Source organism: Palaemon carinicauda, chromosome 30 (assembly GCF_036898095.1).
Source record: "Palaemon carinicauda isolate YSFRI2023 chromosome 30, ASM3689809v2, whole genome shotgun sequence".
NCBI classification, from domain to species: Eukaryota; Metazoa; Arthropoda; class Malacostraca; order Decapoda; family Palaemonidae; genus Palaemon; species Palaemon carinicauda.
Genome location: NC_090754.1, coordinates 60,241,847 through 60,269,572, shown reverse-complemented (window position 1 = coordinate 60,269,572; position 27,726 = coordinate 60,241,847). Strand labels below are relative to the sequence as shown.

Below are 27,726 nucleotides of genomic sequence, written 5' to 3'. Positions count from 1 at the left end.
AGGAATGCAATGGCTAGGCCATCACAAAGGGAAGAGGGTCCTGCCAACCTTGCTCTGATAATGAATCACCCGCAGCCAAGAAAACTCATCTTAGCCTAGGGGAGATCCGAGGAGGGAGGCTAGCAATACTTGCCACCTCCCTCGGAACCAAAGCAAGGAAGGCGTTGTTATTCACGGAAAAGAGGATCTTATCCACCACACCGAGAACAACAACACAGGACTAGTCTGCTAGATCACAAGAAGAAGGAATCATCTCGTACAGAAACCTTCGAAAGTGAACTAAGGAGGCTAAGCCTCCTATATCTGTTGTCAGTCTAGCGAGGGAATCTCAACCACAAGCTAGACATAAACAGACTCAGACTAAAAACTCTGATGTCCTGCCCCCTCCCTGAAGCCAGACTTACTGGAAACAGGAAGGAACAGAAACACCCCAATATAGTTGTATCTAAAGTCAATTCAGATAACCCATTAGGGTTAAGCCCAAGGCTTAAACAGAGGGAAAGGGATTGCACACCTTCTCCGAAGAGAAGAGAGCAACCGGGGAGTGTGAGAAAGTATACTAAGGCCCCACAGACAACTAGCCTAGGCGCAACGAGAATCGATTACCTAAATCACCGAAACTCACTCGTATACTATCTTGGAAGAAATCAACATAATCTTAAATGTATAAAACTGCCTAAAGCTTCAATAAAATTTTAAAAACACTCGGAAATCTGAATATCATGCAGGAAAGTACTAGGGCCAAACGACCAGGCTACAAGGCCTAGCGTAGGCCAGAATCGGCAAATCCTTCGCCAAAACAAAAATACTCAAAGCATCATATAAAGAAATCCTATGTAACACTAAACAGCTAAAATTATTAAAGCAAAACAGCCGGGAACGTCGCTCTGGCTAACTAAATAACTCATACCTAGCAAGCGACAGCGTCCAGGACGCCTCCGGAAGGCAACAGCTCTTGTAACAACGATATCACTATCAAATCACTTTTAAAATTACTAAGAGCTTACATTTATACATAAAAGAAATAATACTCCAACTTATCAGAAGCAGAAGTTGGAGAAAGCATTATAAGTTGAAATAATCCAAGAATTGCGAGAAACACAGGGAAAAAACACCGAGTTGTTGAGCTACGCAAAAAGGAATACAGATGGCGCCGTGAGCGGCGCAATGCATGCTTACGAAACGGCAGAGGAGAGATACCTTGCAAGCGGCTCTCCTTTTCTTTCTCGTTTTCGTTTTCTTGCCAATTGACCCCTTCGAAGTGTTAACTCTGTTCGGGGTGCAGATTGCTATGTGGCGTGTCAAGAATACGTCCTCTGATATTTCGCGATATCCCTGGTTCTTTTATTAGGGATACAGTATTCACTCCAGGAGTTAGAATTCTGGGTACCTTAAGGTAAATTTTCTGGGAATATTGCCGTAGTTATAATATACCCAAGGAAGCTACCCTTTAGGAACTTCCATCAGGACGACATGGCTTGAGCCCAAAAATACAAATTACTTAAAAATTTGTGATTTTTACACTGGTTTGACAGCTCCTAGAGGTCTTCAGTCCCCTGGGTGGATCACTGGATCTCATAAGGAAAGCGGACATAATGAGGCAGGAATTCATTGAAGTCAGCTTCCTTATTAGGTACGAACCTTTAAGCTTGTTTATTAACTCTTAAGTAAATTTCAACAATGTTGGCTGTCTCTAACCCTCCACCAAGGTGTCAATCAGCTATATTTATAACTACCAGGTAAATCAGATGTTTGAAAATTATATTTTCATAATAAACTAAATTTTTTTAACATACCTGGTAGTTATATATAATTTAATTCCCACCCTCCTCCCCTCTAGAGACCTAAGGAAGATCTCAGGAATGACTGGAATGGTTCCAGGTACCTGGGTAGAGGGTGCACTGGTGGTACACCTGGCTACCCAATCGGCGATTGCCACGAGTTTTGAAATTTCTGCCGTGACGTCAGGGACTAAGCTATATATATAACTACCAGGTAAGTATGTTCAAAAATTTATTTTATTATGAAAATATAATTTTTCAGTAAATCACCAATTTACTTCTGACCACAGTTATTATCAAGTTCTCATTGTTAGTAAGTACAGTATATATATATAGTTGTTCCGTAACTGGAATATAAACCACGCTATTTATTAGGGGTTATACTTTTGGCGGAGCTGAAATGACGAGCCATTAAAATTTAGCGAGGGTTAACTACCCAGACCGCTAGATAGCTGGGGTAGGGGACGGTAGCTTGCTACCACTCCCGTTCACACACCTGTAATTTAGTCACTTTTTCTTATACAGTGAACCCTCGTTTATCGCGGTAGATAGGTTCCAAACCCGGCCGCAATAGCTGAAAATCCGTGAAGTAGGGACACCATATTTACGTATTTATTTAACATGTATATTCAGACTTTTAAAACCTTCCCTTTACGTAGTACTGTTAACAAACTACCCTTTAATGTACAGAACACTTAATGCATGTACTACAGTACCCTAAACTAAAACAGGCACAAATATTAAAGGCGATTTTATATCATGCGTTTCCTAAACATGCCAAAAAGCACGACAAAAAATGACAACCAATGTTTTGTTTACGTTTATCTGCGATCATAACGAAGAAACAGACGCATTTACACATCTGTGTATAGGTTAGTTTTTGCATCACAGCAATCTTACCAAGTATTGATTATATGTTGATTTTGTTATTACCAATGTTTTACTTAATTTTTCTTAGGACTTCCAAATAAATGAAGTGAATGCCATTTATATAATGTTTTTCTTTATGACGCCGCCTGAAACGGAAACATTCCATTCGTTTACTGTACGCTCCATCTTCGATCGTAATAAACAAACGAAGGCATTAAACGCGCATGATGAAAGTGATAAATAATGATATTAAAAGCTTTTAGTAAATATGTTATTACAAATATTATTCACCGTACAGTATCTATATAAAATCCTACATACGTAGCAAAGCAGGAAAACATTTTTTTTTTTTTTTTTTTTTTTTTTTTTTTTTTTCTTCGTTTAATCAACAATAACAAACTGCCGCTAATGACCGAATGATAAATTACGATAATTCTAAACTGTTAATAAAGATGATTCTCCATTCCATATGCAAAATACTTTTCCTAACTTCAGTTATAAATCAAGTTGTACCCCCCTCAATTATGAAACCATCTAAAAAAAAAAAGTAAGAGAAGAAGCAAGTACTAGGCCGATTTTTAAAGTTGTCGAACAATTAAGTTACCGCTGTAACGTTCGATGTGACATAGTGCGAGATTGGAGAAAGTAAGGAAAATTGAATCATGATTGATTTTCAATATAAATGAAACTTTGTGAAGCAACAAAGATTTCATTTGTTAGTGAGATAGAGGTAAGGAATGAGAGGTAGTGAAAAATAGCCCACAGAGAAAGAGAGAGAGAGAGAGAGAGAGAGAGAGAGAGAGAGAGAGAGAGAGAGAGAGAGAGAGAGAGAGTTTGTGTGTGTGTGTGTGTGTGTGTGTGTGTTGTTTTAAATGTAATAAACAAAAAAATATGATAGGTTATAATACATTGGTGTGCTTATGTAATATCAACTGTATAGATGGTTTGAATAAGTTAAGAAATGGTATACAGTGAACCCTCGCTACTTCGCGGTTCGACCATCGCGGATTCACCACTTCGCGGATTTTTTCCATAACCCATATGTATACAGTAATATATATATATATATATATATATATATATATATATATATATATATATATATATATATATATATATATATATATATATATATGTATGCATGTATTTATGTATATATGTAGGTACTGTATGTATATGTGTATACATATAAATATATATATATATATATATATATATATATATATATATATATATATATATATACACACACACACACACACACACATATATATATATATATATATATATATATATATATATATATATATATATATATATATATAACGGATTTTGAGCGAAGCGAAAAATCTATTTTTGGGTGAGATAGCCATGGCGTCCTGATGGAAGGTTCCTGTTTGGTAGCTTCCTTGGGTATAAGACTACTAAGATATTCCCAGAGAATTTAACCACAGGTTATCACAGAATTCTAACTTCTGGAGCGAGTATCTCAAAGGTTTCCCTTTAAGACATCGTAATACAACAGGGGACACGCATGTCTGAACGTGCCACATAGCTATCTTCACCCCGAACAGAGTTAATGCTTCGGTGTGTAAGGGCTGAGAATAGCTGGGAGCCGTTCCACAGCTAATCTCACTCGTGGCTACTACTGATACTCGAGACGTAAACAAACGGACGCCATTGCTCTGATGACGTCACGCCCGTCTTTATCCTGACGCCAGTTGCTGCCCATCACCATGATACAATTGTGTAGGGTGGGAACAAAACTGGACGAAGTAGTAGGGAGGGTCCATCAGGACGCCATGGCTATCTCACCCAAAAATAGATTTTTCGCTTCGCTCAAAATCCGTTTTTTGGGCTCAAGCCATGGCGTCCTGATGGAAGAGTACCAGAGAATCAATGTATCGTGGTAGATTTTCCCCCAGTGTTAAGTGCCTAGGCATTGACAAAACAGCAAAGTAATCTTAGGTAAAGAACCATAGGAACGAAGTATCCTGCCCCCCATTGGTAGGAAGTTCCCATGGGCTATGCCGACGTCAAAGTGGTATTGAAGGGCTATTCATCCTGACAGAAGAACTTTTAAGAACTTAGAGATGAAGCAGAATGTTTGATATTTGTATAGGAACATTCTGAATTAGACCAGTGGTGGTTGGGCACTGTGTATAGAGTTCATCTCTTGGTTATCAGAAGTAAGTATTCGTGTAGGAACCTTACTGAGACAGGGTGAATATAATTTAGGATTAGACATCTTAAATTCTTCATGACCATAAGAGAGGAGGAATAAATAAAACTATGACAGTATGTATTTCATAGTAGGTAGGAGCTGAAAGAGACGCATAAGTAATAAAATAGAAATTTTATTTCACAATGCAGAAATTAAATAATTTACAGCAAAAGTAAAGTTCATTTACAGTAATAATAATGTACATAGAAATAAAGGCTTGCTCTTGAATCTGAAAAGGAATTTCAGGATTAGTAGGTACTCGTTCTCGAGGAACGCAAGTCTTTAAACAACACATCATGCTCAAGGCATGCGGCACTTGTGTGACACTATGACATTTCACCTGGGATAAGAACAGTTATAAAAGCACTAAGTGTTTTTAGACATCACTATGAATCGCTCGAGGGTCAACATAGGCACCCGAAGAGTTAGAGTCCCAAGTAACTCACTGTTCTACGCAGAGTTAGGTGCAGGTTTCATAACACTACCTGCGGCTACCACAAAATGTTTGACTTCGTGCACTTGTTTCGCATAATGTTTAAAGAAAACTCGCGAGGACTTCCAGCCCGTAAAGTTTTTAAGGCTTTCAAAGTCCATGCTCTGAAAGAAGTTCAGAGACGATGCCACTTTTCTAGGATCATGACCAGCGGGTGTACTGTTCGGATCCGCTCTGCGAATGAAGTAGGTGATTTTCGCTCTTAATTGTTTCAGTGACAGGTCGCTGCCCGATGTTTCTCCTTTGAAGAGTTGGCCTCCACCAAAGTTCGAAGTTCTGCGAAGATAGACCTTGAGACTCTCTACTGGACATAGAGAGACATCCTCCTTCAGGGGGCATATTCTCCAAGGGCCCCATCTTTTGGTGGGTAATTCGTTTTTAGCGAGAAACGTCGGATCAGGGGAGAGGGTCACTTCTCCTGAATCGGCAAACAGGATGTGTCCCTCTTCTCTTGATAATGCCACTATTTCGCTGACTCGAGCTCCCGAGGCGAGAGCAAATAAAAATATAACTTTCTGAGTCAGATCCTTGAGGGGGCATGAATCGTTGTCCAAGTTGGAGGCGAAATGGAGTACCTTGTCTAGTGACCAGGAGATCGGTTTCGGAGGGGGTGCTGGGCGTAGGCGAGCACATGCTTTTGGTAATTTGTTAAAGATGTCGTTGGACAGATCAATTTGGAAAGCATATAGAATTGGTCTAGTCAAGGCCGATTTGCAGGTTGAAATCGTATTGGCTGCTAATCCTTGTCCATGAAGGTGAATGAAGAAGGACATACAGAAATCAATGGTGATTTCTTTAGGATTTTTTGCCTTGACAAAGGAGACCCATTTCCTCCAGGATGATTCATATTGCCGTCTCGTGGATTCGGTCTTGTATTCCTCTAGGAAGTCTAGACTTTTCTTTGAGATCCCAAACCTCTTCTTTGCGGCAAGGGAGAGAAAATCATGAGATGAAGGTCCTTGATTTTCGATGATGAAGCGAAGACAGTCGACTTCTGTACTTGTTGAGAGAGAACTGGGCCCGGGAGAGGGATCAGCTTGGGCTGCAGCTCCAGGACCAGGGGGTACCAGTTGCTCCGGGGCCACTTGGGAGCCACTAGGGCCGCTGTCCCTTTGAAGGTTCTCAGTTTGGAGAGGACTTTCAGCAGAAGGTTGGTGGGAGGGAACAGGTATATCTTGGACCATCTGTTCCAGTCCAGTGACATGGCGTCCACCGCTTCTGCTTTGGGGTCCTCGTACGGGGCTACGTACAGAGGAAGTTGATTGTTGTCGCTCGTTGCAAAGAGATCTATCTGAAGTTCTGGGACTTGATGAGAGATGAAGGAGAATGATCTTGCGTCTAGAGACCATTCCGACTCTATCGGGTTTGTCCGAGATAGAGCATCCGCTGTCACATTGCGGAATCCTTGTAGGTGAACTGCAGACAGGTGCCACTTCTTCTTCTCCGCCAGACGGAAGATTGGGAGAAGCACCTGATTTATCTGGGGCGATCTTGAGCCTTGGCGATTGAGACAACGAACTACCACCGAGTTGTCTAGGGTTAGACGGATGTGGATCGAGGGCGGCGGGGATAACTTCTTCAGAGTTAGAAGGACCGCCATGGCCTCCAAGATGTTTATGTGGAACGTCTTGAATAGTGGAGACCAGGTCCCTTGAGCCTGTTTCAGGTGGGAGTGACCTCCCCAGCCTTCCAGTGAGGCATCCGTGTGGATGTTGAGTGATGGAGGAGGGTGTTGGAGAGGAATGGACCTTTTCAGGGCCTTTGCTTCCGACCACGGATTTAGGAGGCGTCGAAGTCTGTTTGGAAGCCGTCTCTTGAGGTCTCTTCGAGCGATGGATGCCGAGCGTCTCCAGACTCCCGCGGCATCCTTTAGCTGTGCGCGAAGCACTGGGTTTGTCACTGAGGCGAATTGTAGAGAGCCTAGAACTCGTTCCTGCTGTCGTCTTGAAATGCGTTTGGATTTCAGTAGTCGCTTGACAGACCCTGCTATTTCCTTCCTTTTCTTCTGGGGGATGGAAAGGCGGTGTGACTGAAGATTCCAGTGGATTCCCAACCACTGAAACTTCTGAGCTGGAGAGAGGCGAGATTTCTTCTCGTTGATCTTGAATCCCAGGTGTTCTAGGTACTGGGTAACTTCGTTTCAAGACTTTGCACACTCTTCGGGCGATGGAGCCCAGACTAGCCAGTCGTCGAGGTAGGCCATCACCTGGACGTTTCTTAGGCGGAGCTGTTGTACTATGGCATCCGCCAGCTTTGTGAAGATCCGAGGGGCCACATTGAGGCCGAATGGCATGGCCCGGAAGGCGTAGCTTTTCCTTTGGAGTCGAAATCCTAGGTAGGAGGAAGCGTGATGGTTCATTGGAATGTGCCAATAGGCATCCGCCAGGTCTATAGAGACCGTGTAGGAACCTTGAGGCAGAAGGGTCCTTATTTGTTGAAGCGTCAGCATCTTGAATTTGTTGTTCTCTATGAACTTGTTGAGGGGGGATAAGTCCAGAATGACTCTGAGTTTGTCTGAGTCCTTCTTGGGAACGCAAAACAGTCTCCCTTGGAACCTGGTGGACTTTACCTTCCTTATCACCTTCTTGTTCAAGAGGTCTAGAACATATTCTTCCAGAATGGGGGTCGATTGTTGGAAGAACCGCTGGAAGATTGGGGGTGGTTGCGTCCAACTCCAGCCTAGACCGTTCTTGATGATGCTGTGTGCCCAGGGATCGAAGGTCCAACGATCCTGGAATTGGCGGAGTCTTCCTCCCACCGGAAGCACTTCATTGCTTCTGGTGTCCCGAGGACTTGTTGCCTCGGCCGCTAGCTCCCTTTCCTCCTCTACCTCTGGAGGGGCGACGAGATGCGTCTCTGCTTGCACCCCTGGACGAGCCTCTACCTTTGGCATGAAAGGTAGTGGATGGTTGCTCAAAGGCAGGGGTGAAGACCGGTGACTGTGACAACACCGGTTGGGGGACCAATTGAAAGGTCTGTTGTGGTTGGGCAACCACTTGGGAGGTAGCGGGTCCCGGAAACTGACGTCGTTGCTGACGTTGCTGGGGTTTTGGCTTTTGCGGTTTCCTCTTAGGCTGAGGTCCATCGTCCTGAGAGGGTTTCCTTTTTCTGGACATGCCCCACTTGTGGAGAAGGTTCCTATTCTCCGTGGCGGCTCTGTCAGTTATTTCCTTGACAAGGTCAGAAGGAAACAGGTGCTTTCCCCAGATGTTGGAGGAAATCAGCCTCCGGGGTTCGTGTTTCACGGTGGCACCGGCAAACACGAATTCACGACAGGCTCTACGAGCCTTTATGAAGTGGTACAAGTCCTTCATTACTGTCAGTAAGTGGGATTTGGCTAGTACCATGTAGTGATCTGGTACTCTTGTGTCACAGGCCATCACTTCCAGTTGGACTTGATGAGAAAGAGATGCCGCAAGCCTCTCCTTCGTGTCTTGTTCCCGGCGAAGGAGGTGATCGTTGAGCTTAGGGAGGTCTTCATTAAACTGACGTCCGGCGACGTCAGGATCGAGCCTACCCACGACGAAAGTATGCTGAACATCTTTCCAGTGTCGAGCGTCAGGGGGGGTCACGATGGAGAAGGGTCTGCACTCCTCCAGTGCAGGGCAGGGTTTCCCTTCTTCCGCCGCTTTAAGGCATGCAGCTAAGGCCTTTTCCAAGAAAGGAAGAACCGCAGTGTCAGGTGCGACGTATGTAGGATGCTTCTTGCTCAAGGCTGGAAGCTTAGAGCAGGTAAAGCCCCTACTCTTAAATGCGGAGGCTAGCATAGCCTGGGCCTTTGCGAGATCGAACACTATCTCTTCTTTAGGTTCGGTCTCTTCCTTCGAGGCAGGTTCGGAACGAAGCCGGACGTAACAGTCCGGGTAGGCCTCGAAGCTTGGGAAGAACTCCACATCTTCCAACGGGACCGTGCCGATCTTGTCACTAACAAAGATCCTGCCGGTCGCAATAACCATATGCTCTGCATACCTCCACGGGTTGGCATGAGAGCAAGCTGGGAGATCCTTGACCGAAATCTTCTTCGGTTCTCTGGATCCAATCATTGACCTGATGGACTCCTGGTTCTCCTTCAGCCTGTCGTCCATGACAGCTCTAATCAGCCGGATCAGTTCTTGGGTAGAAGAAGAAGGATCCGGAGTCGAGGAGGTAGACGGAATGGACATTTCCGTCGGTGTAGGAGTAGGAGGAGGGATGGACGAGGGAGCAGCTCCAAGCTCCGACTCGGTGTATTCCACCTTGTCTTCGTCCTCTTCGGCTCCTTGAGCCATAAGCGTCTTCTCCGTGTCTTCCGAGACGTCTGAGATCTGTTCATCATCCTCGGAATCTAAACGACACTCGTGCATGGACTGAGCCATGACCACATCAGGTTCCACCGTAATTTGGACAGTGGGGATTGCTTCTTTTGGAACCACTGAGTCAGGGGAGGCCTTAGGGAACAACAGGGACCTCAGTTCTTCGGTGGCCAGGTACGGTCCAGTAGCATTTTTCTGAAAGCCACGCACCCACTTGCGCAGCTTTTCACGAGAAATGTCTCTAACCTCCGCTGAGGGAGGGTTATGGAAGGCCTCAACTAGGTGGGCCTGGCAGACCGTACAATCCAGTGGATTCCAGAACTTCAAATCCCCTTTCTTGTCTGCACAAGGGGCGTGAGTCCTGCAAGCCGTATGCCCGTAAAACTGCGGGCGTTTCACAGCGCAGAAGGCGAAGTCACACTTCATCTGCTCCTCCTGTGGAAGAAAGAGAAAATGAGTATGGGGGAGTCATAAGAATGGCTCTTAAACTAAGTTAATATTAATCATTAATTTTAACTTAAGAAGGTGTGATGCATAGAGAATGAAAACAGTAAAGGAGAACACGCTCCATGCATCTCGCCCGGCTGGTTACCATAAGCTTGGTCCTGGGATAATCCAAATGACCGAGATCATTGGATATAGTTTCCTAGGATTCCCATTATTTTGGAACTCCATGGAAAACCAAGGACAAGATTGGGATCGAATTCATTCGGTTCCCAGTTAAGAGCCAGAAGGCCTCATTAAAGGTAACTGCTTCTGGCAACCAGCCGTGCTAAGATGCACATAGCATGCTGGAATTAGAAGAATGCAAAGAGACAGCATGATCACTAATAGAGCAGTACTAGGTACTGATCTTAAAAGCAAAAGCAGCTTATCTATTTGCCATGTAGGGCTATCCTAGTCTTATGATAGCTACAGTGAGGGGGTGCAAGTATTCTTGACGCCTCCGAGGCATCCGGCAAGCCGCCGGCATGCCGGAGCTCGCTCCAGCATAGATTCTGGCATTAGAACAGACAATTTTCAAAAGTCAGTTAGATACCAGGATGGCGGCCGCCGGCACAACGGCGGCACGCCGGCAGGAAGCGGCGGCTCCGGCAGTCGGAGGATGCCAGGTTGGTGACTGGGATAAGGATGGTACAGGTAGTATCGGGTTGCCGGCAGTATATGCCGGCACTCCGGTGATCGACCGGCAGGCGGACGATTAGATAGGAGTAGGAGAGCCGCCGGTAGTAGCCGGCGGCAGCCGGCAGTCCCTCGGTACACGGGGGTTTGGCGGCAAGGGTAGGGAAGTCACCAAGAAGGAGGCAGGTATTGCCGACAGTAGAGGCGGCAAGAGACCGGCACCCGGATAGATAGAGAGACAGGGGGAGGGGGGAAGGGATGCAGGAAGTACCGTCAGGGTTCCAGACATCCCTCCCCCTCCCTGAGAGGGTGTACCCATGATAGAGGCAGGCTCTAACATCCATGAGCAGGGGTCACTAGGGACCGGGAGCTAGGTAGCCCAAGGGAGGGCTAGGGAACACCCAAGAGGGGGGGGGGGAGACTCCCATATGCAGAACTATACTAGTAACTAACCTTATAGGACACTATGAAGGTATATGTACCAGAGCGGACTGCACAAGGAAGCTCGGGTAGCCCTACTCATCCACCCTAAGGAGGAGTTGTAGGACAGGGGACAGATGAGTATAAACTAACCTAAGCATAGGCTAGGCTATACAAGAGATAGGTGGGGAGGGAGAAGAGAGAGGTCTTCCCAGGAAGGGTTTCTGTACCAGAGCGGCCACTAAGGGAAGGGAGGACACTCCCTAACCTAAGATCAGGCTGATCGGCTAAAACGGTGCAAGAGTACAGTTTCAGCATGGAACAGAGAAACCTTCCTAACCCGACCTAGAACAGGGCTAAAAGTCCTGAACTAGGCAAGGAAGAAGACGTATCGCTATCGCAGGAAAGTCATAGACTATCCTAGCCATAGAGGTAGGCTAGCCTAACCTCACTCTCAGACGCAATCCTAAAGGGGGTTCATTCCTTTAGGGAGGACCGAGAGGCGATATATACTCTATTAGACAATTAATCCCTTTACTCAGAAAAAGGATCAAGGCTAAATAGAGGGAATGCCAAGGCAGGGGATGAAGGAAGCATATAGGGGTCCTAAGGTTAGGTTAGGCTAGAAAGAATCACTGACTAGCCTATCCCCTATATGGTCCCTGAAGGCGAAAACATTTGCATCACTGTCAAAAGTATTGTAAAATAATAATGCCACTATCTTCATAACTTAGTCTAGGATCACTAATAAATCATGCATGAACACTTGTATGTAGGCTCCTGGCCTGGGGGCTATAGTAGCCGACTGGTATGAGGTCAATCGATGACCGATAAAAAGCGTCTAAACACGATATAAAAGTTCCTAGCTATGAAGACTAAATAAACTAATGTATTCGATTAGTATATAATGCCGGAAGCGTTGTTGTGGCTAACTAAATAAGACATGCAAAACAACAACGACGCCATAAAATGGCGGGTCCGGTAGAGGCACAGCTCTGCCACAAAACATCAATTATTTCGCAAAATAATATTTACTTTACGGCCAGAGCTTAATTAAACAATACTGGAACCTTGTACTCAACTTTCCAGAAGAAGGCGAGGCTGAAGGTAACGACATAGCGAAGATGCAAAGCGATAAAGATAACACAAGGGAAAATCCGTCTAAGTAGGGCAGCTACTAAACAAAGGATAAAGACGGGCGTGACGTCATCAGAGCAATGGCGTCCGTTTGTTTACGTCTCGAGTATCAGTAGTAGCCACGAGTGAGATTAGCTGTGGAACGGCTCCCAGCTATTCTCAGCCCTTACACACCGAAGCATTAACTCTGTTCGGGGTGAAGATAGCTATGTGGCACGTTCAGACATGCGTGTCCCCTGTTGTATTACGATGTCTTAAAGGGAAACCTTTGAGATACTCGCTCCAGAAGTTAGAATTCTGTGATAACCTGTGGTTAAATTCTCTGGGAATATCTTAGTAGTCTTATACCCAAGGAAGCTACCAAACAGGAACCTTCCATCAGGACGCCATGGCTTGAGCCCAAAAATATATATATCTAAAGTAGGAAGATGTGATTTAGTTCTAAGGGAAAAGTATGGGAAATATGTCTGGGTAATAAGCAAAGCTCTACCTCCAGTTTGTTTCTACATTATGATCAAAGATAAATGTAAACAAAACATTGGTTGCCATTTTTTATCGTGCTTTTTAGCATGTTTAGGAAATGCATGATATAAAATCACCTTTAATATTTGTGCCTGTTTTAGTTTAGGGTACTGTAGTACATGCATTAAGTGTTCTGTACATTAAAGGGTGGTTTGTTAACAGTACTACGTACAAGGGAAGGTTTTAAAAGTCTGAATATACATGTTGAATAAACAGGTAAATATGGTGTCACTACTTCGCGGATTTTCACCTATCGCGGCCGCGACTGGAACCTATCTACCGCGATAAACGAGGGTTCACTGTAAACAATACTTCGTACGCGCATATTCTTGAGACCGGCAGCTAGACGTCAGCTGATCTGATCACAGCCAAAAGTAAAACAAAAAGAAGTCAACAATACTCGATTTTTAAAACACACCCGAAATTTAAAAACAAAAGTACATGCTTTCTTAATGTGCAATTAACTATTTAAAGAGTAGCAATTTTCTAGAATAAAATTATGTTTCCCCCAAAAATAGTTGTTTGCTGATGAAATCGGATGCCGTATTTAATGAAAAAAGTCTGTGAAGTCGTGAATCCGCGATGGTCGAACCGCGAAGCAGCGAGGGCTCACTGTACTTGTATATATATAAAAACATTCTTAATGTTTATGTATATATGTGCATATAAAAATGTGATAGGTTTCCTTTTCAGTGTTTGTGCTGGGTGTGATACATATACGACAACGACACTTGCGTACATTAGCAAGGCCAGCACAGTTCCACTTCGTGGGGAACGACCTCTCCCTCTCTGGTCCATCGGTCTTCCCGTCGGCATATAACCTAACTCGGCCGCTGCAGGAGAATCGTCATCACCTGGACCCTCTTCATTCAACTATTGTCTTCGCCTTTTCCCTTTTCCTACGGGAAACATGGATTTCTGAGTGGAGGGAATGTGGCCTCTCAAAGATTGACTACGGACTTTCTCTTCTCGAGGTCGTTCACCTTTACAACAACAGTGTACTATTGGGGAAGCTCCTTTCCCGTGCGTGGGTTAGTTGCTCTTCTAATTGTTTGTCTCAATTATTTTTAGTGAAAATGTAATTGTATTTTAACTTCAGCTTTTCTCCGTGGGGAACACTTCCCTTCGGAGGATCAGTGGTTCTCACTATTATTGAATATTCTTAGCTGATTTAAATAGTTGTAATTCTGTTTTTATTACAGTTACTCCGCCCCCCCTTCTCCCGTGGATGTCGACTGGGGAAGGAAGGGCGCAATACTTAATTTTATGTTGTTCCCTCGGGGTTCTTCTTCGGAGTTCCTCCCTAGGGAATTTCTGTTAAATAATTAATTTTATTTTTTTCCAGTTAACTATGCAGTTTTTCTTCGTTCGACTAAGAGTGCCAACGAAGCAGAACTGTTCTGTTCATGCGTGGGGAATCTGCTGTCACTGCCGTCCCTCAGAGGATGTTGTCATGGGCGTCATACCTTCTCTTAGAAGTACTCCCGTGACAACATGACCAGCACTTCAGATCATCTTAGAACGCTAAAGGAGGTTCGCCTCCAGGGGTTGGACAACTAGATTGGACAATTTCCCTGCCGAGGGAAGTTTCCTCCTCGGGTGTGAGGTTGTTTCTCCCTTAAGAGGGAGAACTTCCCACATCTTAATAAATTCATCGTCTCCGACTGCTGTTGCTGCCTTTGCCCAGACTTCTCTCCCCCCTTGCTGAGTTTCTCTTCCTTCAGGGGCGGAGCACAGTCTTGCCAAGTCTCTTCTACGAAGTGCTTACCCCTCTCGTTCGCGAGAGAGGCCACTCATAGAGACTCCTCTTCGGAGGATCGCTACTGTTAAAGGTCAGCTTGCTGATCCACCGGCCCTCAGTGGGCATCTTCTAGTCTCTTCTACGAAGTGTTCATCTCTCTCGTTCGCGAGAGAGGCCACTCAGAGAGTTGCCCGTTTGGGCAGAATGATCCATACCTTAGGAGAAGGTCCTCCATAGGATCATCGACGGCTTCACCCCTGGCTTCTTCAGTCGATCCTTTCTTGTAAGGAAGTATCTGAGACGGGAGTTCCGTAGTTGACCTCTCAGCCCTGATCAAGTTTGTCGAACAAACTTCGTCCAGCGTAGAACAGCAGAATCGATCAGACTTGTAACGAGGCGACAGGACTCCTTAAACCCTGGATCGGAAGGACGGGTACTTTCAGTGTCCATTCCATCCATCTTCCAGGGAGCTCGTGGAATTCAGCCTAGACTGCAGGTATTCCTGCTTATGATGCAGTGTGGTGATCCCGCCGTGGCATCGCAGGTTCTTTTCCCCAGAGAACTCTCCCTGCTTTCCTCATGGCCGCTCAGGTGCAGGCTTCCGCCTCCTTCGGTTTTTGGAGGGCTGGTCAACTCCGGTAGGCTCGGGTTCGACCTTCTTCAGCGCCGGGACAAGCTTCCGGATGCTTACCATGAGTGGGGATTCATGGTATTTTGCTAGGAGCCTTCTCTTCTTCTGCCTCAACATCTGGAGTATCTGGCCATGATATTGAGTCAACGGCCTTACCACGTTGGAAACCCCGCTTCTCATCCGTCCAGCGAGGTTAAGCAACGTCGGTTCTGGTCGGTACTTGGATGGGTGACCACCTGGGGACACCAGATTCTGTTGCCACCTCCTCCGAGCCTTCCCTTCAGTTGACTGTGGCAAGGCTGAGGAGAGTCGCAGTACCTGTTCTCAGTCAAGCAGAGCTTTCAGCCCTACCTTGGAGCGTTTCCTAGTTCTCCTTTCCTCATTGACCCGTCTATAGTTCCGAACGGTCGCCTCAGGATAAGTTCCCTGTGGGGCGGTCCAAGTTCCGGTGGTTTCCGGCAACGATTAACCGGACTTCCTGGCCTCTGTGGGACCAGCGGAACTATTAGACCTGCAATGGGTGTTGACCTATGGAACCTCTTGATGGGAGTGGATATTCTCGTCCTTTCCCCACATTCTTGATGCTGTTCTCGGACTCGTCAAAGAAAAGGGGGGGGGTTATGTTCCGGTCCAGGCCTATGGTCAGGACCTGAAGGATACCTCTTCATCATTCAGGCAGGCTTAGGGGCCGTAGTCTGGCCCCTCTACGGATCCTACAGCTCCTGCCGAGTCGCTCCGTGTGCGTCGACTTCATGATTCTGGCGTGTTCTAACCAGCAGGAGACGCATTTTCACACCTTCACATCTTGCAGTAGAGATACCGAGATGATTGAGATACTCTCAATACCACCATCGGCTCTCTCATTCCAGGCAGAGGAATGTTCTCTCCGACTATCCGAGCAGAGCCTCGTAGAGAGAGTGTACCTGGGGGTCTTTGGCCTTGAGTAACCAGCAAGTCCTGGTCGGGGGGACCTGATCGCGACAGCTTGGAACCTCAAGCTTTCGCTGTTCTTCCCCCCAGTCTCAGACCCCGAGACTCTGGCAAGATGCATTCCGGTGATGGTGGGACAACTTCGACGCTTGCGTCTTCCCTCCTTTTTGTCTGTGGAGAATGGGTCTCAACAAGACCAGGTTGTCTGTCAACCTTTCAATGAGAGAGCTCCACTGGGACTATGCGTAGAACGGTTTCTGGACCCTCTGCTTCCCCTGACGGAACTCCCGGGAGAGCTTCTCTCACGGCACAGACTACTCAAACAACCACACTGCAACATCTTTCACGAACCGGGGCGTCGCTTCGGCTTCATGCCTGGAGACGCCTCCTCCTCAAGAAGAGACAACCCGCTACAGTCGCGGGACGGAGGTCGCGTCATCTGCGATAGTCATCCGCAGGGGTCTTCCAGGCGAAGTGAAGAGTCTTCGGTGGTTGGTGCCGTGGGAGATATACCTCTTCCCTTGAGGCCTCTTCTCCAGCAATAACGGTCTTATTGCCTTTCGGCGGGAGGAAACTCCTTTCCGCTCTCGGCAATGAAGCCTGTCGCTCAGCCTTTCCCTGACCTTCAGGCTTAAAGGAATAACTTTTTCCTGCCCGCTGGATCTTTCCTCGCTCATGCGAAGCTACTATCGTCCCTGCCCTAGTCGGAGTGAGACCTCCAACTTGGAGCATGGCTCGGACTTTTTAGTCCCTTAAGAGATCTTCTCAAGACCCTTTACGACAGGCCTCGGATTGTATTCCGTCTTGGGTCTCCTGCTCACTCTGGCCGCGGCCAGTGTGTAAGCAATCTTCTTGGTCTCGTACGACTCCGCCCTTTCTAAGGAGAGGGGAAGGCAACATTCAGGTTCGCTCCTTGAGTTGTTGGCTAGACTCAGAATCTTGGGGTCCCGGCCCTTCGGTCCAATTCCTTCAAGATTTCGAGTCTCCATTCTGTGTCTGATGTCCCAAGGCCTTCTCTTTCTTGCCAGTAAAGGAATCGAGAGGTTAGCTTTTGGAACAGCTGCAGTTTGTCCTCAGTTGCAGCCGATTTGGGAGCACAAGGAGGACACGGGGGAGAGTCACCAGGATACCTCTTCAGCTCGAACTCAAGGACATTGATCTCGACCTGTCTCCAGACCCTCCCCCGTCACGTCGCCCTACAGCACGATGTTGGATACATCGCAACGTCCCTCGCCTTCGAGTAATACTACTCTGTGACGCAGGTGCTACAAGCTGGAGTCTGGAAGCGTCAAATACCCTTCGCAGCCCGCTTCCTGCAGGGCGTGACCCACAGGAGTTTCGATACGTTTTCTATCGCTCTGTGGTGGCTACACAACAGCTGGTCTAACCTCAGGCTCCTTTCTGGACAGGTAGCAGAAGGTTGAGAGCATTGTTATCAGGTTTTAGTCTGCATGAACGAAAGAAGTATGTCTGGCCCTTATTTCTTTCTTCATCATCCCCTCTACGGGGAAGCAGCATCCTGGTCTCTGCATAGCTGACCTCGAACCTCTGCAGGTAAACCATGCTTCCTTGTGTTCCGAGTATTGAGTCAATACTGTCGCGTCCCCCATTCCCTAACGAGGTGGTATTGGGAACGTCCTAACCCAGAGTTCCTTCTGGAACTCCAGGTCAACTGCCTAGGATGGGTCACACTTCTTCCTTCACACACAAGCTTATGTAGGCCACACGGTTGCTTGTGGAGCAAGGAACTTGTGAGGTGCAAGGACTCCTTTTCTCGAGTGCGACTCACTCGGATTCTGAGTCCCCGGGTAAAGCCAAAGCCAGTATGGCTGGGGACTTTCCACCCTACCTAAGGGGTAAGTCACCCAATGTAAATAGCGTGGTTTGTATTCGAAGATAATTTGTATTTTTCCTAACCATACAAACCTTAGCTATTTACACATATTTGCCCACCAGCCCTGTCCCCCAAGACAAGTCCTACCTCTAATTGAAAGTGAGCATTCACCTGTGTGTGAGGGGGGGAGGGGTAGCTAGCTACCACTCCCCTACCCCTACCCCCCCCCCCCCCCCCCCCGCTTACTAGCGCGGGGGTAATCCACCCTCATTAAATTCTAATGGCTCGCCATTTCAGCTGCGCTAAAAGGTTAACCCTATGTAAATAGCTAAGGTTTGTATGGTTAGGAAAAATACAAATGATCTTCGAATTGGTCATTTTCTTAGTGTCAATTAAATACGAAACGAAAAAATTATGCCGAGTTTACATCCATTTCAATCGTAGCTAAAAATACGGCATCCGATTTCATCAGCAAACCACTATTTTTTGGGAAACAACATTTTATTCTAGAAAATTGCTACTCTTTAAATAGTTAATTGCACATTAAGAAAGCGTGTACTTTTGTTTTTAAATTTCGGGTGTGTTTTAAAAATCGAGTATTGTTGACTTTTTTTTGTTTTACTTTTGGCTGTGATTAGATCAGCTGACGTCTAGCTGCCGCTCTTGAGAGTGTACGAATACACTAACAAAGTATCGTTTATACCATTTCTTAACTTATTCAAACCATCTACAGTACACAGTTGATATTACATAAGCACCTATGTGTTATAACCTAAAAAAATTTTTTTGTTTATTACATTTAAAACAACACACACACACACACACACACTCTCTCTCTCTCTCTCTCTCTCTCTCTCTCTCTCTCTCTCTCTGTGGGCTACTTTTCACTACCTCCCATTCCTTACCTCTCTCTATACACTCTCTCTCTCTCTCTCTCTCTCTCTCTCTCTCTCTCTGTGGGCTACTTTTCACTACCTCCCATTCCTTACCTCTCTCTATCTCTCTAACAAATGATATCTTTGTTGCTCCTCAAAGTTTCATTTATATTGAAAATCAATCATGATTCAATTTTCCTTACTTTCTCCAATCTCGCACCATCGGTCACATCGTGGTATTTTCGAAATTTCCGGAAAATTCGCGATATATGTATATACATGCGTTATGAAAAAAATCCGCGAAGTGGTGAATCCGCGATGGTCGAACCGCGAAGTAGCGAGGGATCACTGTACTCGACAGCCATCTCCTTTGGTACCGCAGGATCCAGCAGAGGTCGCTAAATCGTTCATGACGGTTATGCAAGAGCAACTTTTCTCTTTAGTGCAAGCTTTTAGCCGCCCTCTCTCCCAGACGTAAGGACGACTCGTTACATGTCAAGAAGTCAGCTTCTAAAGGGAACGGAGTTCCTCTCCAAGGGAACCTATGCGCGCTTCGTCAAAGGCACAACACTGCACTCCTTCCTCATCTGCTCGCCTCCACAGGACGATTCCGTCGCTTGCTCTCGGCGCCAGGACGATTCCGCCTCTCGCTCTCAGCGCCAGGACGATTCTGCCTCTCGTTCTCGGCGCCAGGACGATTCCGCCTCTCGCTCTCGGCGCCAGGATGATTCCAGCCTGCTTCTTCAGGACGGTGCTGTTTCTCGTCGCCAGGACGATTGCAGCTCTCGGCGCAAGGACGCTTCCTTCTCTCGGCGCCAGGACACTTCTGCCTACCGCCTCAAGAACTCTTCTAGCGCTCGGCGCCAGGACGCTTCCGACTCGCGGCGCCAGGACAACACCTACGCTCGGCGCCAGGACGCAAGCGGTTCTCGGTGTCAGGCTGCTTGCAGCCCTCCTCTACAGGACGCATCCTTCGATCTTCCTCTTTCGGATTTAGGTGAACCTTCTACCCGAACGAAAGCTGTAGTAGAGCTGGGACAGGATCTCGATGATGTCTCAGAGGACGAAGACAAGCCTGCTGATGCTGCTGGCGACTACAAAGTTCTATCTCGCTCCCTCCTTGAGCTGTATGGGGAGGAGTTTCAACCTTCTGCTCCTCGTTCTCCTCAATCTCAGTTTAGCAGGAAGAAGGCCAAGAAACAGACGGCCTTCATAAAGATGAAGCGCTCTTTTTCAATATTTAACTTAGCCGGTGATTATAATAGCTGCAACTCCGTTGCTCGACAGAAAAACTCTACGTAAAAATTCGCCAGCGATCGCTACACAGGTAGGGGGTGTACTCAACAGCGCCATCTGTCGTTCAGATACCCATTACTCATTGTAAACAAAGAACTCAATTTTCTCTCTGTCGGGCTACCGGCAAGACCTACTAATTCGCTGTTGCTAACTGGATTTGTTTTCACAACTATTTGGTGAAGTACACTATTCTAGTTTTGAGCTTTCGCTATGCAGGTGTTTTATCTTCATCTTAAAACTTGAACTCGTTTTGGATAGATTTGATTATGGTGACAAAGAGAGTATGGACTTTCTTTCACTTTTAAATGGCCGACCCTTCCCTTAGACAGAAGTGTGTTTAGGCTTTTAGTAATTATCTTATCACGTTATAGATTTTCCTATATATATTTTATATCTCTCCGCCTTTATTAGGCCTCTTCGATTAACTTTCCATTTTTTATAAACATATAAAATAAATTTTAATGCTTTGTTTATATAGAACTTTCCTGAGAGTAGGCGGTCCTAACTTGGAAACCGAAGTTGAGCCCTTTATATCGTCTTTAGCTTTTAAAGAGCTAAGGATTTAAAACTTTTAAATGTAATTTTTTATGAAAGAATTTCTTTGATAGTCTTCGTACTGTTTTCAAAGATGAACTAACGTTTAGTTTTTTATGCTACGCAGTTGTTGACGTTCAGGACGTTCAACATGCGCTCTATCGTTACGATAGAGAGAGAGTGTATCACGGTTTCACTTTGCAGTAAGAGTAAATCGATTCTGACGTTTTGTTCATTCTTTCTTAGCTTAAATGTTTTAAATTCTAATTTAAAGGAACTTTTTATTTGAAAAACCTTTCAGTTTTTTCCTTTAGTCAAATAACATGTTTTTTTGACGATATATAATTGGGCTCTTCTCTTAGGTGCGAAATCAAGAGAGAGAGAGATAGAGACGGAGGGAGAGAGAGGAGAGAAAACGTTCCGTTCAAGCGGGTAACGTTGTTCTCGTGTTACTCACGTCCCTAGTCGCTGTACGGGGAGGAAGGATAAAACGTTTTTAGGTTTTTATTCTCGTCCCCAGGCTATGTGCGGTGAGAGATTGAAAACGTAGTTATATGAACTAGTGTTTAGTCTCTTTCCCAGCCACTGATTTTTATTTTTATCTTAAAATATGTTTTCTGTTTTTTGCTGGTATTATGAGCTTGCATTATACGACTAATTTCGCAATTACTACCTTTTAATGAAGGGTAGAATTGCGTGTTTCAGGTAGAAATAAGTGCAAAACAGAAAATCGAAGTGATAAAGTGATAGGCGCAAAGTGTTACAGTGTTGCGTCCGAGGCGCAAAGTGTTACAGTGTTGCGTCCGAGGGTTCGTCTGTTCTTGCCTGTCGTTCACCTAGTCCGGGACCTCTTACAAGCTCCCAAGCCCAGGGGAGAAGTAATGTCAAACGACTTATGGGTTCGAGAGGCCTTGACCAACGAACAGACGTTTTCCCTCTATGGTATCGGGTGTATCTTACCAAGATCTCCCCTACCATAAGACGAGAGAGACGTTGTTTCTCCTCGCCATCCGTAGGCTTTTCGCATAAGAAACCTGTCACAAGGTTTCGGAGTAAGCGAAAGTCAGTCCTTTCAGGGCAGGTCCATCGTCCTGGTTACAGCCATTAGGACAGCTCTGACCCTATGCAGTCATCGGATAACTGCTCGCCGCCTAACAAAAGCGTAACACAGACTCCGAGAGTCTTTTTTTGTAGGCAAAGTGTTGCGGTCACAGACGTTACCCTCGTCTATTACCACAACCATTTCCGTTGATCCTTAAGGGGTTGTATGGCAAAACATGCAGTATATGCTTGCCTCCCTTATGGAAGACTATTCTGCCGATTAGTCCGTTGAGTCTAGCCGTTTATCTCATCGATATCCTGGCTTTCAGCCTACCTAACGTTCCTTTGTGCTTACTGTTGACGTTGGCGTAGCTTAGTCACGTCAGTCAGGTTGTTTAGAACCACACTTGATGCGGTCTCGTGTGGTTTTTTTCTGCCGCATTTGGACGTTAGGCCACTGGCTGATGCTCCTGTTGACGTTCAAGACGTTCACTAACAATCGGAGTTGACTTGTTTTGACGCTGTGCGTCAACCTCCGCATTCTAGAGTTGTTTTGACTGCTCAGTCTAGGCAGTCAAAGCAGTCTCGAGTGGACGCTGTGCGTCCTCACGCACCTGTTGTGGTTGACAGTTCAGTTGTTGACAGTTCACAGACTGTCAAGCAGTTACATGACGTTGCGTTCTGGTCCGCTACTAATGCACCAGTAAGAGACTCAGCTTTTATCGGACAAGGTTCCTGTAGATGAGGAAGTTGCTGTTCTCCCTCCTACTGAGGACTCTGTCAGATGGAGAGGAGCCTAAAGCTGCTTAGCCTCCTATGGACTTTAATTAAATCATGATGATTTTTTTAAGGATCTTAGTCCGGATCTATTTGTAACTGCTGCTCCTCGTTCGCCTAAACGTCAGAGCTTACACTAGGCCTAGCTACTTCGAAGCCGTTGTTTTTAAGCTAGTGCTCTCTCGCTCTCCTAGAGAGCGTTACGTTGGCTAGGCGACTGGTTTTTCACCAGGAGGAGTTTGGGGGATACAGCCTTTGCTTTCCCTTCTTTTAAACTGGTTTATAGAGCGAGAGTCTGATATGACACGAGAGAAGTTCTCGGCTTGGGAGTTCATGCCTCTGCCCAGATAGACTTCTCAATTCTGGTAGACTCTCCCTGGCGCCTAGCCAGGAGACGCTCCAAGTTGTTTACAGGTCAACTTCACAGCTGTTGTCGAGCCTTTGAAGTTTTGCTGTACTATTATGTCACGCATAACAAGGCTTTCAGGGATGGTAAACGGTTCCGCCTCAGTCGCTAACCCCGTCTGTTGCCACACCTGCTCCCGTAGACCCTAAATGGGCTTTGCTGCAAGACATGCAGTCCAAGCTTGCGTCCTTGATAGAGGACTTAAATGCGGAGAAGAACCTTCTGGCCAACAACCTTCCAACCGGTCGGTTGTGCGCCCTGTTGACGCTGAGGTAACCTACTCGCGTCTGCCAGTTGAGGTGGTTACTCCACCGATGCGACCCAGTGTGGGTTGCCAGCCGCACGTTGACATTAAGCGACGCTCGGAGGTGGTTTTTGACGTTCAGGACGTTCAACAACCAGCAGAGGTGACTTGTTTTGACGCAGTGCGTCAACCTCAGCAACCCGGTAGGGTGTTGACTGCACAACCCAGACGGTCTAGACAGTCTCGGGTTGACGCTGTGCTTCCTCGCGCACTCATGGTTATTGACGGTTCACAGACTGTGCAGCAGTTCCATGATATTGCGTCCGGCTCCGTCACGCATCTACCAGTGCGACCGGATTCAGCGAGCCAGACGTTGCCCACTCCGTTGCCGTTTCCTCATCAGTTTCGGATGAGGAACCCTCTGATGAGGACGTTGCTGAACAACAAGACGATCAGCCCCCAGCCCTGCTATCCATCCAGAAGATGCTGAAGAAGGAACGCTGCTCAGTCAGGCTGTGGATGAGTCTGGTAGGGACACTGTCATCCATGGATCAATTTGTGTCACTAGGAAGACTACACCTCCGTCCTCTTCAATACCATCTAGCTTTTCACTGGAAAAAGGACAAGACGCTAGAAGCGGTCTCGATCCCGGTTTCCGAAAAGATAAAGTCTTGTCTGACTTGGTGAAAGGACAATATCAACCTAAGAGAGGGTCTTCCCCTGGCTGTTCAGACTCCCAACCACGTTCTCTTCTCGGACGCATCGGACGTAGGCTGGGGTGCGACATTAGACGGTCGGGAATGCTCGGGGATATGGAACTCGAGTCAAAGGACAATGCATTTCAACTGCAAGGAGCTACTGGCAGTACGTCTGGCCTGGAAAAGCTTCAGGTCTCTCCTTCAAGGCAAAGTGGTGGAGGTGAACTCGGACAACACCACGGCTTTGGCGTACATCTCCAAGCAAGGAGGGACCTACTCTCTGACGTTGTACGAGATCGCAAGGGACCTCCTCACCTGGTCAAAAGGTCTAGACATATCACTAGTAACGAGGTTCATCCAAGGCAACTTGAATGTCATGGCAGATTGTCTCAGTCGGAAGGGACAAATAATTCCAACAGAATGGACCCTCCACAAGGATGTATGCAAGAGACTTTGGGCCACCTGGGGCCAGCCAACCATAGATCTCTTCGCAACCTCGATGACCAAGAGGCTCCCAATATTTTGCTCTCCAATCCCGGACCCAGCAGCAGTTCATATAGATGCCTTTCTCCTAGATTGGTCACATCTAGATCTATATGCATTCCCTCCGTTCAAGATTGTCAACAAGGTACTGCAGAAGTTCGCCTCTCACGAAGGGACAAGGTTGACGCTAGTTGCTCCCCTCTGGCCCGCGAGAGAATGGTTCACCGAGGTACTTCGATGGCTAGTAGACGTTCCCAGAACACTTCCCCCAAGGGTGGACCTTCTACGTCAGCCACACGTAAAGAAGGTACACCAAGGCCTCCACGCTCTTCGTCTGACTGCCTTCAGACTATCGAAAGAGTCTCGAGAGCTAGAGGCTTTTCGAAGGAGGCATCCAGAGCGATTGCTAGAACAAGGAGAACATCCACCCTTAGAGTCTACCAATCGAAGTGGGAAATCTTCCGAAACTGGTGCAAGTCAGTATCCGTATCCTCGACCAGTACCTCTGTAACTCAAATAGCTGACTTCCTCTTATATCTGAGGAAAGAACGATCTCTTTCAGCTCCCACTATCAAGGGTTACAGAAGCATGTTGGCATCAGTCTTCTGTCACAGAGGCTTAGATCTTTCCAACAATAAAGATCTACAGGACCTCCTTAAGTCTTTTGAGACCACGAAGGAGCGTCGTTTGGTTACACCTGGTTGGAATTTAGACGTGGTACTAAGATTCCTTATGTCAGACAGGTTCGAGCCGCTACAATCAGCCTCCCTGAAAGATCTCACCTTAAAGACTCTTTTCCTGGTATGCTTAGCCACAGCTAAAAGAGTCAGTGAGATTCATGCCTTCAGCAAGAACATCGGATTCTCATCTGAAACGGCTACATGTTCTCTACAACTTGGTTTTCTAGCCAAAAACGAGCTGCCTTCTCGACCTTGGCCAAAATCGTTCGATATTCCAAGCTTATCGTATGGTTGGAAATGAACTAGAAAGAGTCTTATGCCCTGTAAGAGCTCTTAAGTTCTATTTAAAACGAACTAAACCTTTACGAGGCCCGTCTGAAGCTTTATGGTGTTCAGTTAAGAAACCATCTTTGCCTATGTCAAAGAATGCTTTATCCTAGTTTATCAGACTGTTAATACGAGAAGCTCATTCCCATCTGAATGAGGAAGACCAAGCTTTGCTGAAGGTAAAGACACATGAAGTTAGAGCTGTCGCTACTTCAGTGGCTTTTAAACAAAATAGATCTCTTTAGAGTATAATGGACGCAACCTATTGGAGAAGCAAGTCAGTGTTCGCGTCTTTTTTATCTTAAAGATGTCCAGTCTCTTTACGAGAACTGCTACACCCTGGGACCATTCGTAGCAGCGAGTGCAGTAGTGGGTGAGGGCTCAACCACTACATTCCCCTAATTCCATAACCTTTTTTAATCTTTCTCTTGAAATGTTTTTTATTGTTGTTTTTTGGGTTGTCCGGAAGGCTAAGAAGCCTTTCGCATCCTGGTTGATTTGGCGGGTGGTCAAAGTCATTTCTTGAGAAGCGCCTAGATTAGAGGTTTTGATGAGGTCCTTTAGTATGGGTTGCAACCCTTGATACTTCAGCTCCTAGGGGTCGCTCAGCATCCTAAGAGGATCGCGAGGCTCCGTAAGGAAGACGTACTTAAAAAGGCAGAGTAATTGTTCAAGTCGACTTCCTTACCAGGTACCTATTTATTTTGTTTAGTTATTTTGATAACTTCTAAAATGAAATAAAAATTCTTAGCTCATATGATGTAAACATATTTTGCTGGTCTCTACCCACCCCCCTGGGTGTGAATCAGCTATTATAATCACCGGCTAAGTTAAATATTGAAAAATGTTATTTTGATAATAAAATAAATTTTTGAATATACTTACCCGGTGATTATAAATTAAAGGACCCTCCCTTCCTCCCCAATAGAGACACAGTGGACCGAGGAGAAAATTGAGTTCTTTGTTTACAATGAGTAATGGGTATCTGAACGACAGATGGCGCTGTTGAGTACACCCCCTACCTGTGTAGCGATCGCTGGCGAATTTGTACGTAGAGTTTTTCTGTCGAGCAACAGAGTTGCAGCTATTATAATCACCGGGTAAGTATATTCAAAAATTTATTTTATCAAAATAACATATTTCTGCTAAGAAGGCTCTCGCTAAATTGGACGAATGGATGAAGGAGCGTAGACAAGCGGTTAAGACCACCTTCTCTTTTCCTCCAGCTCATCTTGCTTCGAAGGCTGGTAGCCTATGTGGTACTAGACTGGGGAACCTCTGGGTCTGGGAGTGCCTGCCTCCTCCCAGGGTGACTTCTCAGGTATTGTGGCCTCTGCCAGAAGGCATGCCCTTAACTCGGCCAAAGTTATGTGGTCAATGTGTGAACTTGATCACCTCATCAAAGGGATTTTTAGAGCCTTTGAGGTTTTTAGTTTTTTGAACTGGTCTCTAGGGACTCTGGCCAGGAAGACAGAGCAATTGGAGGAAACACAAGACCTGACGAGTATCATGTCATGCATGGATAAAGCTCTGAGGGACGGAGCTAATGAGTTGGCTTCCCTTTTTTCAGAAGGAGTCTTGAAGAAGAGGGCCCTGTTATGTTCCTTTGCTTCGAGATCTGTGACTGTTGCGCAGAAGTCTGAACTCCTTTACGCCCCCCTGTCGCAACATCTCTTTCCTGAGGCTCTTGTCAGAGATATTACGCTTTCTCTTGCACAAAAGGCCACTCAAGATCTCTTATCCCGCTCGGCTCGGAAGCCTTTGCCAGTTGCTCCTTCGTCTCTGAAGAGGGAGGAGAGAAAATTCCAACAGCCCTTTCGAGGTAGGGCTCCTTCGAGATCTAATTTCAGAGGAAGAAAACAGGAGTCAGGAGCAAGGACGAATAGAGGTTCGTTTAGATCCCGCTCCAAGAAATTAAGTACAAGTCCTCCAGACAACGATAGAGGTAGGACTGTCACGTTTTTGGCAGTCTTGGGAGGGAAGAGGGGCGGACACCTGGTCCCTCTCAGTCATCAAGGAAGGATACAAGATCCCCCTTTTGAAGAAGCCTCCTCGTTCAGATACTCCTCTAGCCTTAGTGGATCTGGTCGATCAGATGCTGGACAAGGGAGTGATAGAACCAGTTCTGGACCTTTCCTCCCCAGGCTTTTACAATCGCCTGTTTCTGGTACCCAAGAACTCGGGTGGATGGAGACCCGTCCTGGATGTCAGCTCTCTGAACGTCTTCGTGAAGACGAAATTTACCATGAAGACGACTCAGTTTGTGCTGGCAGCAGTACATCCAGGGGACTGGATAGTGTCTCTCGATTTGCAGGACGCTTATTTTCTCGTCCCCATCCATCCGACTTTGAGGAAATACCTGAGATTT

General features: G+C 46.2%; 1 protein-coding gene and 1 pseudogene across 3 annotated transcripts in view; both read left to right on the top strand.

The window, feature by feature from the left end:
- Nup35 (Nucleoporin 35kDa) overlaps positions 1 to 27,726 on the top strand; it is a 190,014-nt gene that overhangs the window by 74,442 nt on the left and 87,846 nt on the right. The gene's annotated exons all lie outside the window — the stretch shown is intronic.
- Positions 15,376 to 15,494, top strand: LOC137623912 (5S ribosomal RNA; annotated as a pseudogene).